The sequence below is a fragment of the Nylanderia fulva genome, unplaced genomic scaffold, assembly GCF_048542155.1.
Source record: "Nylanderia fulva isolate GAGA-0341 unplaced genomic scaffold, ASM4854215v1 Scaffold13, whole genome shotgun sequence".
Classification (NCBI taxonomy): domain Eukaryota; kingdom Metazoa; phylum Arthropoda; class Insecta; order Hymenoptera; family Formicidae; genus Nylanderia; species Nylanderia fulva.
This window is the reverse complement of record NW_028189518.1, coordinates 1,650,172-1,662,846: the sequence shown is the minus strand read 5'-3', so window position 1 is coordinate 1,662,846 and position 12,675 is coordinate 1,650,172. Positions and strand designations below refer to the sequence as shown.

Sequence of the window (12,675 nt, the reverse complement as noted above, 5' to 3'; positions counted from 1 at the left end):
TCTTGACCCAGGTTAATAACTGCTAGTGAAACGCGACGTACTCTACCGCCACGAGTTTGCGAGCTTCTACCAGCTGACACCAACTCGTTGATATTCACGGTAGTAGTATAATCGGTTTTATTGATACTTTCACGAAAGAGGGACTTTAAGCGGCTTATGTAGGCGCGCGAATAGGTCATGTGCACATAAACATTTGGTCGGAAACGAGAAACCGCGAAAGCTCGCCAAAAATCACCGGTTGAACGAAAACAATTTCTCTACTTTATTTTTAAAAATCTTGTTAAGCTCTAGAGATTTTCCAGCAAGTATATTTCAGTAGATTAAAATGTTTCTTTTTAATCATTAGAAAGAAAATTTTTAATTTATTTCATTAATATTTTTGACCAAATTATCACATCCACTTTTTCCTTTCTTCATATACCTACTTAACGCTGTAGCTTATAAAATAATTTCCTATGAGCGTCCGTATAAACATATATCTTCAGACACGTTAAATATTTAAAACGAAACTGTGACAACGAAAGAATAATACTTCGTATAATCCGTTTTAGTGGTAAAATCTTTAACATAAATCCTACAACATCTATATACGCGCGCAGTTGTTGTATAATTCGTTTATTATATAGACGTGTGAGATTTAATGTAATAAAAAGTTATGCAATATCGCATAAATTACATTAAAAAAAAAAATCTGCGATAAAATCGTGCGGTTCCACGCAAGAGACGCGTATCCATTTTCACTATAGACGATATAGAGATATAGCTATTAAAGTTAACTATATCGGATTGATTCTGCATGTTTGCGGTTTGGTGCGAATAATCTTCGAACCAATGGGTCTTTATAACCGTTAATTAATATTGCATGCCGAATTTCCCATTCAGAGTGTCGCGAGCACTGTAGTCTATAATTATTATTGCATTCGATGCAGTCGAACTCTGCATACATATAGAGTACAACGCGATTGCCACGTGAGATATTAGCATCGCTTCAGATACTTGAAATTCAAAGTAGCGTTAAAAATACATGAAAAATGTTCTTTAACTTTATATATTATTTTAACATTGTATTATGTGTGTGAAGATATGTCTTGCTATAATATTGCTTTAACGTTATTAAGTATGAAAAAAATGGAAATGTTTTGATAATTTATTCTTGACTCTTCAAGTCATTTGAAAATGTCTTAATAATTGTTTCAAGATAACTATTAAAGGAACTTAGAAAGCTATTAAATAATTAAAGACGGGTAGAGTTTAAAAGCATCATTTTTTAACTCAAACACTCAAATATTACAGTAGGAGATAATGATAAAATCGAAGCAACTGCATGGAAGTGACAGCTTTTACGTCATTTATTTAGTAATTATTGCAGAAAGCTAAACTATACGAGGTATATATAAATATATTGGAAGGTTTCCAAATTATTTGGCATATATGCGTAATTTTAATATATAGGAAAGGTACGATCCTTTTAATTGAACCGTGGCGAGAATGCAGCGCCGCTATTTCAGGCTTCCTGCCGAATTGTGCATTCGTGAGTACCGGAATTCATATCTGATGGGTGAAACGACGTCGTACCCCGTTGTCATTAGAACACGGACGTTTTTGCGTTTCGGACTGCACGCGAGCTCTCGAGATAACGTTACCTCCTAGCAGCGAACACCGCAATTTGTCACGACTTGCTTCCCCGACGAGCGATTTAAAAACAACATTTTTCAACGTGTATAGTTCAGCCGAGGCACCGCAATAGGAGATAATGGCAAAATCGAAGCAATGCCGCTGTACCGCACGGAAGTAAGCGGTATAATAACGATTTTATGAAAGTTTAATCGGACTGGAATATCTCCGCACCGGCGAATGGTATTCTCGTTTCCCAATAAAAATTCACTCGGGCGCGAGAATGATGAAGAATCTGTGAAGTTGTAGCTGTACCCGGTTAAAAAATTAATTTCTGTAAGTAACAAAACGACAAATAACAGTGCGCCGAACGAGAGATGATTAATATATCTATTACGATTATTGTGAAAAAGTTCATAAAAGACGAAGAAAATGTAATTTATATCTAAAACTTTTTTAATCCTTGATGAATCTTTAATACTGACAGTCTTTAAATTCCTTCACCTCGATAAAATTTTTATAAAAGGCGATAGACTGAGGAAAGAGAAAGAGAGAAATGAATGACGGGAGAAAGGAATAAGGAAGAGAGTCACAGCTGTTTGATGTAAATTTCGAATATCGTCAGACTTCTGCCAATAAACGCGTTCTTTTTCTCCGACAAGTCCCGAGTTGTTGATCAATGTTACGGGAACGCTATACTGCGGTGGAATATTTAAACGCGCGCTCGTGGCCGATATATTGGAACATCAAACGCGTTCTTGCTTCCTTTGAATGAGAGCACCAACATTGTGTAATATACCCCTATATATCGCTTATTTTTCCAAACTTTCATCACACTTCCACTGCGTCACTTTCAACGAATATCGGAGAAACTATCTTGACATTACCAAAAATCATTTACCGAGCGAGTGCCATCGCAAATATCACATCTGTTGACATTTTCCACGCGTATCGCGAGAAACGTAGTACTCAAAGTCAATTTGCAAAACAAGTTGTCCGTCCAACAATAATTTTACGTAGAATAAATTACGTCATTGTCTGAAGTATTTGTATGAGATTGTTACACAGTAGTGAAACGCATGTTCGCATTAAAAAAGTTAAAATTCATATTAAAGGAAAATAAGAAGATAGAGAATTAAATCGATAAGCTTTTCTTCGTTAAATAAATTTGTTATACCTGTAGAAGAAGAAATCATATTAACGGCGCATAGCTTCGCAAATAAAAACCGCGAGGATTCATTAACCAGCTAGCGTCTAACGAGATTTAAACTGGAGTTTTCGTAAATTAGTGCGCTACGTAATAGCGTTTTTTTTTGCCAGGTTAACGCTCAACCACGGATATTTACCGAAGTGCTTGTTACAAGCACTTTGCTCATAATTTTCATCTCATTACAAAATGCAATACAAAGAATCCCGCTTGACTCTGTAGAAACGAAAGAACCATCAGAATGAATGTGGATCAGATGATTTTGCAAGAAAAGAATCACATGCTATATATATATATATATATATATATATATATGCACCTGCTGCAATATGCAATATTGCAATGAGAAAATTACAATAATTCACTCGACAAAATTAAATTAGCGTAAATTTAAATATTATCTCTGGAAAAAATATATGTAGAAGGATGTGAGAGTTCAGTTAACGCGATACCAAAATAATGTTTTTCTTTAATTTAGAAATATTTTATAAAATATAATATAAAGTATATGTTGTGTGAATATAATATTAGTTTATCATTTCACAGCAAGAAAGTCTGCAGAAAATCTGTATGTTTAATGCAGCACCATTTAAGATCAAGATTGTGAATAATAATGGAAAAAGAGAATATAATTTTCCAAATAAAGAGTCATTTCTCATGCTCGTTACGTTAACGTTCAAGAATCTAAATCACTTCGTGACTCGGTGAAAGCTAATCCGAGGGGGCAAAGCTTTAGATATTCTTAACAAATCACAGCCGATTGCACGGTTGCGACCCGGCATTTAACGAACTTATCTCGGCTCGCCCCGAGAGAATTGATCACCAAGATATAAGACTTCCGGCACGAATTTCCGAAGCCACCTCGGTTAGCTCCGGCTACGTAATCTCATAAGTAACTGCACAAAAACACGCCTAATCCATTTTCCGCGGCCATGATGTACTAAGCACGTGATCGCTATCGTTCACCTCCGTTTTGCAAAGCTGTTCAGTGCATATTCGCGACTTTATAGATTTCACGAACGGATAACGCATTGTTTTATTTTCGGTCTTCTACCTTTTGCTCTCATATGCTCTCCTCCGCCGCAAGCGAATTGAACCACACGCCCGAAAAAAAATCGTTCAATTTTCTTTGATAAAAACATGATGGTAACGTATGCATCAATTTTCAGTTTGCGTTGCCATCCTTTTTGTGCGCAGCAAGCTGCAAATTGTCAAACTATAACGTACAACACCTTGTATGATCTCTTGCGAGATTTTAGTTACATCGCTTATTTTTGTCGGTTTCAACCAAGCTTCGATATTATATATCTCGCCGCAACCTTTTTGCCCAATTTTACATGCAATTTCAAACTGTATCCACTTTCAGAGGATAAACTTGATCGAAAAAAACCACATGCAAACTCATGCGCCAACTATATACCGGGCGATTCTACAGAACGTTCTATGCATATAGGTATTTTTGCATGGCTGTCCAGTTCGTAATAGATTCGCGAACTATTACGCGTCGCGCGAGCAACTTCCGTACGAAATTTTGGAGTCGAACTCCGCGCGAAACAGATGTTGTGCATTTCTAGAAATTGCTTCCAATTTCTCGATAAATTAATCGCGAAATTGGTACAGCGCCAGATCGGGCTAGTACGGTAGCGCCAGGTCGCAGCTCTGCTCGTCGTACAATTTTAGCGCCGTGCACCGAAAATTAAACCACATTGCGGATTTAAAGACTAGAAACAATCGCAATATCCAATCTTGCTGATCCACGCGACGAATTCTGGAGCAATTCTGTGTACAAATCGATATTTCAACTTAAGTAAAAGAACGATAAAATCGCAATAAATTAACTCGTCGATCTGTCAGCAATTGATACGGTCTAATGAAATTGCCGAATAAGCCTTCTCTTCGATTGATGTGACTCTCAGTTGTCTTGTACTCCTCTCCAATTACTATCCCTAATCATTACATCGATTGTATTTCAGTGCACAGCTCGAACTTCATGTAATCGTATCTCGTAGAATGTAATCGAACGTGAGAGTTTCGATTTCACAAAGGACTTTAGATAATACCTAGGTATGGCAAGCTAAAACTTATTGCGCGACTATAGTGATAGATCGACGTCGCCACGATTTTATTCAGTTCCGTGCCACGTTTTTCCAATGAACGAAGTTCTTTAAAAATTTTCAAAAATAAAAACCAGATTCGTTAAAATAATACAATTAATTGTGGTATATACGATTGAAAAATCGTGTCGCGTCTTATCCTACTTTAAACAAAATTGAGCATTGAATTCCAAATCAGCATGATTGTTAACTTGCATACTGTTCTATTTTTATATTTACTAGACTTTATTTTTTTATCAATTATGCATAGCACACATTGGAAACTGTATGCAAAACCACACCGATAAAACGATAAAACGTTCAAAATGTTTTGCAATGCAGATCACATAACGACACATACAAGTTCTGTTGCGCTAATGTGACGAAATTGTTCGCGTAATAGATAAATCATAAACAAAATGTCCTCATCTATTGTTTAAATGTTAGAACAAACAAGAACGACTGTATGAAAACTGAATAATTAATATTAAAGATAGTAGAAAAATGAAAAATAAATAACATAAAAAAAACATTCGTTTAAATGCAGGTAACGATGACGTAAGCGTTGATGGGTGTGAGACAGCTTGTTCCGTTATGATAGTGCTGCATGCATTATGCACCACCCTGTACTCTAGTTATCGTGTTATTTTAGGGTAAGACTATTCATGATACCGCACGGAATACAAAATTTCGACAAGAAGATACTTTAAAATAGCTATTTATAATTTATTATTACCGAACGAGAAAGAACAAGAGAATAATAACTCTCACAAAGAAACTTAATGAAACATAATTGTATTCATATTATCATGTATAAAACATTAGCGCGAATATATTCAAATATATTTAAAAAAATTTATCGCATTATATATTTCTTTCGTTCTTACAATTTAATTAAAATGCATAGAAGAATATCCTTTCATATTTAAGACACTTTGCATATTATTATTTTCAAACTTTCTCTGAATAATAAAAACCAATCTTTCTTTCACGAGCACTATTCAAACGCTATTTAGATTTGATTCAAAATATTATCACTTTCAACAATACATTCATTATAATGAAATTATATGCTCGATAAAAGCTGAGCCGCTATTGCGTTCGGTATATAAATTAACGCAGATCATTATCCGAAACAGCAGAAAAGAGGAGTCGTCAAGGCACGGGGGAAGAGAAAGAACCTACGAGAAAATGGTCAAAGGAGAGGGGAGGATGGTAGGAGGGTTGATACGTTCGAGGAGGGTAGCGTTGATGCAGTCGCACCAGCCAGTCAGTGGCTGCTACGGCACAGTAGCGCGCGCGCGCGTTTTCCTTTTCGAAACGTTTTCGAGCCTAAGGGATTAATAAATCGCGACAAAACGCCAATTTCCGTCGGGAGATATGACATAGAATTCGCTCCAATCAACGCAAATAGTGATCCTGCGGATAGTCGCCGATAAGTTCTCCACTCGCCGATGGGATTTCTCGTTTCCCGCCGCGTTTCGCAATTCCGACTCGTCGACGGTGATCCGCGTGGCATTCAAGTGACGAAAATTACACCAACATTTTGCAAAGTATTTGGAAAATTGTATATTTGTAAAGGGCTTCGTGGAAAAATGAAGTAACGTGGGCAGTAAAATTGAGTATAATGCCTGCATGAGATTAATTGCTATATTATTACTGCTATAAAATTACTGATATAAAATAAAACTTTGAATGAAAATAACGAGTAGTCAAATGGATAAACATTAATTACAAAAAAGATACTTTTGAAAACGAACTAACAAAACGAAGTTCGCTCGGGCTTACGATTCGATTGCACATTCATCATACGTTTGTGACATCGATGATTTATCGCTCTGTGGGATTATAACGCTATTGATCTTCTATTAAAATGTCCTGTATTATTTAAACATATTTATCCAAATTTATTTGGAGTTATATATAAAAAAATGATTAGTGTGAAACAGTTAAGTAAGAGGAATAGCAATTAAATCACTATTTTTCTACCGTATTTATGGATTATTTGTTTAAACGTATATTAAAATGTATAGATTTGTTCTTTTATCGATTTTTCATATATCTTTGTGGAATCCGTATATTTCTGATACTACAAAAATTTTCTTGAAAGCATTAAACAGTTCTTTTTGTATACCGAGAAGAAATAACTTTTCCATTTTTTCTTCAAAAGTAAAGAGAAAGAATAAATGATAACGGTGGAATTGATCAGTTTAATCGGTTTTCTCTGGTGCCTGAGGTTCTCGCTCGATCAAGCGATAAAAGATTAAATCAAGTTTATACGTCGCTCTTTCACTCGAGAGCTTGTTTAAGTTCGATACGATAAAATATCGTGCGCGAACAATACGCGAACTACGCCTGGAAATTCAATTATAAATAAGAAATATTATTTTAGAAGTAAAAGAATCATGTCACGCATATATCGAGCAAACATTTCTTTTCCATTAAGGCTCGACTTTGTGGATTTGTATTACTCTATTGTAACATACTGTAACTACATACTTCTCGCGTCTACGACAAAACAAAATGATATTAAAAAGACTGTAGCAAGCAATTTTATTTTAACATGTAAGTTCTTGAATAATTTAGAATGAGTTTACGATATTATCGTCGTCACATAATTTCAAATAAATTACTTTCCTAATCTCCTCGAAGATATAATCTAACTTTCTTGCATAAAAACATCATTAAAAATTTCGACTTTGTAAACCGAGCACCAGCAAAAATAGCAGTGCACGTTTAAGTAAACTTTTTGTCTTACTCTCGCGAAAAACTTTAGGAAATATCATCCGGAATCCTATTGAGGTTTGAACAATTTATGGTAATAGTTTCAGTAAGATGTAGATAGTCTATTATACCTTACATTTAGCCCTGAGTTATATTGCGCGGTCGCTTTGTGACACGTTTAATGCGAATTCGATGAAGACGCTTGCAGCATTTTGGTCCAATTCGGTCAATAAACGGATAGTTTTGCAATTACAATTAATTCTAGTACTTAATTAGGCACAGAGAAGTTGAGACTTTGAAAATTATCACAAACCATCAACTATTAAACATTTTAACAAATCAACCAGCAAACATGCAATGCAATTATAAATAACAACTGATTCAAGAATAAATAACAAGTAATAATTTTTAGGCAAAATGCATCTTAAAATAGTGCCAATTTAATTCATTTTATGTAGATATTTCGAGAAAATTTAATTATGTAATATAATCTCTTTCTCTATATACATATGGCTCCGAGAAATATGCATATGGTAATTGATACATTGCATAATATTAGTCACATTATTTAATAATTGTATGTAAATAAGTTAAATTAAGTTAACCATACTCTCTACGAATATGGACATTTCTCTCTCTTTCATATTACTAAACTATATATAAATAGTCAATCGTATCTAATAATATAAGATTTCGCGAAAATTATACAAATAAAATCATTCTATATTGAACTATTTTAGTTTTTCTAGTTGTGCCGTTTATTCATTAAGTGCTTTAATCATACATTATTTAATGAAATTATTAAATATTGCCATTGTCGTTTCAACGATCACTGATCGCATACGGATACCGATTTGTTCATGATTGCGTAGCAAATCAACAGTAAAAACCAATTGATTCGACGAACAGATGTTTCACAATCAGCGTAAATTTAGCGTCCAACGAAAAACGGCGCACCATTAATAAACGAACCAGGTGTGCTCGTATTGCTGTCAACGAAATCGACTTTACTGTACGTTTCAATATCACTACAGAATCGTTATCGTTATTTATTAGTTTATACTGTTCACACGCAGCTAAAAGCTGCGCTGGATATTACCGAATTTTCGGGTAAAATCACTTGCAAGATATTATCAAACAGGATTAAAAGGGCACAGGAAGAATAACTAATATAATTGTGTAAATTCACAATTAATATTCATTGTTATTTAGCAATACATGAATGAAAATGCAACTATAATCAAACTTTTGAAAATATATCGATATTAATTAATATTGCAAAGATAATAAATAAATAATAAGAGCGATTACATCATTTGTGGAAATTGTGACAAAAATATGCCTAATGTTTATACTGTAATAATATTGCTATTATAATATAATACAATATAATATAATAAAAATTAGTGTTAAAACAAATTAATATATATGACAAAACTATCATTTCTTTCTTAATCAAAATTTTTATAAATTTAGAAACAATGTTAAAATTAATTTAAGTGTAAGTGTTAAATTAAAGTTTTCAATTTTTATCATATGTTGAGATATTGATTAAACTCAATTTTATTTTTATTAAAACATATTTTATATCTTGAAATTGTGGATATAAGATTTTCCCTAAAATAAATTCATCGAATTTGTTCGAGAGAGGCTGCGCTTTTCATTTTGCGATACAAGCTGTATTTCCTGTTTTTCATAGCTGTCACCATTCTTTTTTCTTCTCTTTATTATACACGTATATAGTCTCATAGTTTAAAATAAAGGTTTTCAAATTTCGCCATCTATTGAGATATTATTAATTTTAATTTAAAAACATATTTCAGATATTCAAATAAAACTTTTGCTAAAGTAACTTTATCAAATTTGTCCAAGAGAGAGATTGCGCTTTTCATTTTGCGATACAAGCCGTATTTCCTGTTTTTGATAGCGGTCGCCATCCCTTTCTCTTCTCTTCATTATATACACATACATAGTATTGGTCGTGTAGAAACGGTGAGCAACAGGTCGTCTAGAAATGACACTTGGTCGTGGTTATATCGAACGGTCACGCGTGGATATATATATATATATATATATATATATATATATATAGATGAATATAATATATATATATAGACACACACACACACACACACACACACACACACATATATATATATATATATATATATATAAAGCTTTTTGAATGAATCAAAACGCACGTCATAGCGCTGAAAGAAATTGCAGAAGAACGAAGAGTTACGGGATGCGATGCGACGCGTAAATCAAAACTTCCGTATCGCGGAAGAAGCTTGAGTTTCGTGCAACAGGTACACACATATCCCACAAAATCGTAAATTAGGGCTCCGATCTCGGTTCCGTTAGGAACGATCGTTTGACAAAGGACCGGAATGTGTTCGGCAGGAACACGGCGCGCAAACTTCCGGCAGACGTAACCGCACGTCCAAGTTTTTAATTACACGAAAGCTGTAGAAGTCGTTATCGACGCGCGACCACACGCCCGCGCATCTGCAATTTCTCGACCATGCAACGCCGCGCTTCGTGACCAAGCAATTTAAACTTGCGGCTTGCATGATACCACCTGCGGGTTCGAAGCTCGAGAGACGTATCAAAATATTCGATAACGCGGTCCTCGCAAATCTGACGGCATTGAGTAACGATCTGAATACAAATAACACGTGACTGCACACATACGTATGCAATATGAATATATAATACTGTAACATCCGTTGTCCATTTGTCTCTCGTTGTCTTTACTCGTACTATACGAGGGAGATGGAGAAGAGAAATCGTTAACGCGACGAGATTTCAAAGTTATTTCGGTTGCATCACTGCATATATCATTGATATCGACGCGAAACATTTGCTCGATAAAATGAACATTGTTCATAGTCATCCGTAAAATATCTGGCTTGATGCCCGATTAAACACGTTAAAAAAGAAGTGAGAAGGTGCTGTTAGCTGATAGGCAATAAATATTATTTTTTTTCGGGTGTTAAAGGGTACGAGGAAAGAAAAAGAAAGAGGGACGAGATAAATCCGTTTCGACTCTTACGCGTAAATGATGTAGATGAAATCGATAAACATTTCGACGAGTAAGTCGCACGTTAATGCGCCGCACATTTAATCCCCCATCGCGCAAGAGAAAGAAAAATTACGAAAGCGTAGCGCACATAATCGCACACACGTAAAATTGCACGAAACGCGAAAGCGCCGAGAAGACCAAGTCCTATATAATAAATGCAAACGGAAGATCACGCGCAGTTTTACAGCGACACGTATGTTGCATCTGTACCATTCCGAGACCTGTGTTACATTTACTAGTAGCATACGTCATAGTATATCTTCCTTCACGACACTATATATTATTACAGATACTTCTGTGGAGCTCGCGAAATATATCTTGATCGAAGGGCTTGTAAATTTCAATTTAAAATCGTATTAATAAATAATCTTGTATATCGATATTTTCTCTTGAAGAAATATTTCTTTTTTGTCAGCAATCTCCAATAATAAATTTTAAAAGATTACATTTTTTGCAGTCAAAAAAATATTCGATTTTTAACTTATAAATAAAAAATATATCTTATCTTAATCTCAGTCTAATATGTCAAAAGTAAGTAGGCGTATGTCGTCAGATTAAAAACAGAAAGGCGCAACGCGTTCAACCTGCGAATCAGTCGTTGCTCACCCTTGACATATTCGTTCTAAATACGAAATATGGAAACTGGGATAGATCGAATCTGCCCAAAATCCGCGCCAACAACACGTCTTTTCGTCGGTCCTGCGCGAGACATCCTCTCTTCCGTTCGGGGCTCGCCCGTTCATATTGGTAAGGAAGAGTAGCGACATAAATCATCGTGAATTCAAAGCCCCGAGGCGAACAAGGGGAAAGCTGCGGCGAACATCGAAATCGCACAAACACTTTTGGACCGGAAATCCGCGAGAGACTAGCAACAAGCATACATAACTTTTCGATTATGACGTCATGAAGTTTCTGCTCCTGGCGCTATTGAGTTGCATTTGCTCGGCCGATGATCGACGCTCGAGGTCTACCAGGCAATGGGCCAGGAAAATCGACATCACAACGAAGATCGAGAATGTTTCGCGGATGTCGTCGCGGATCCACGACTTGAACTACCTGAACGGATACGTGGATCCGATGACGGATACCGTCGTAAGGCTACGTCACAATCACGATCGCGCGAATGTATTCCACGATCGTTCTCGCGACGATGATATAGAGCCGCATCATCCGATTAGACACAGACATCGGCAATTTCGATCGATGGACAGAGGGCTCGACGGACATCACCAATTTGTCTGGCCGGTGAAGAAGGAAGCAGTGGTCGAAGGTGATCTCGTGTTGGGTGGCCTTATGATGGTCCACGAGAGGGAGGAGTCGAACACATGCGGTCCCGTGATGCCACAGGGTGGCGTACAAGCTTTGGAAGCGATGCTCTACACGTTGGATAGTCTCAACAAACAAGAAATCATCCCGGGGGTTAAAATCGGGGCGCATATACTTGATGACTGCGACAAGGATACGTACGGTCTCGAGATGGCGGTGGATTTCATCAAGGGTATGTAATATATATATGTATACACGTTGAAATCTGACGACGAGCTTCTACCAGTAACGCTATACTATTCTTTTGATATTATATTGCTCTTTTGTGCAAAATGAGATAGCAAGTTAATGAAAACACTTGTGTTGCCTTTTTATCGTTACGTTGTAATTTTTCAATTCAACGGTCGTTTATAATAGTTCAGAATATCATAGAGCTTGTCATACTTTCATCGTCGAGATTATACAGTAAATTATGTACAGATTCGATGAATTACAAAATTGATTTATTAAATACTGTTTAACAAATAAATTTATTCATTTTACACTCTTGCTTCATATGTCCTGTAATAAAGGCAGGGCACAAAAGAATGACGCGTATTACGCTCTTTGTAAAAACTCAATATGTGTCAATGCGTGACACGAACGTAATAATGTGTTCCCATCGAAATTGATGTTTGATGTTAACA

The 12,675-nt window shown here is 35.6% G+C and overlaps 2 protein-coding genes across 2 annotated transcripts in view; one reads left to right on the top strand and one right to left on the bottom strand.

Annotated features, from left to right (window-relative positions):
* Nucleotides 1–12,675, bottom strand: part of CSN7 (COP9 signalosome subunit 7) — an 83,016-nt gene that overhangs the window by 7,951 nt on the left and 62,390 nt on the right. The gene's annotated exons all lie outside the window — the stretch shown is intronic.
* Nucleotides 1–12,675, top strand: part of Glurb (metabotropic glutamate receptor B) — a 124,531-nt gene that overhangs the window by 55,344 nt on the left and 56,512 nt on the right.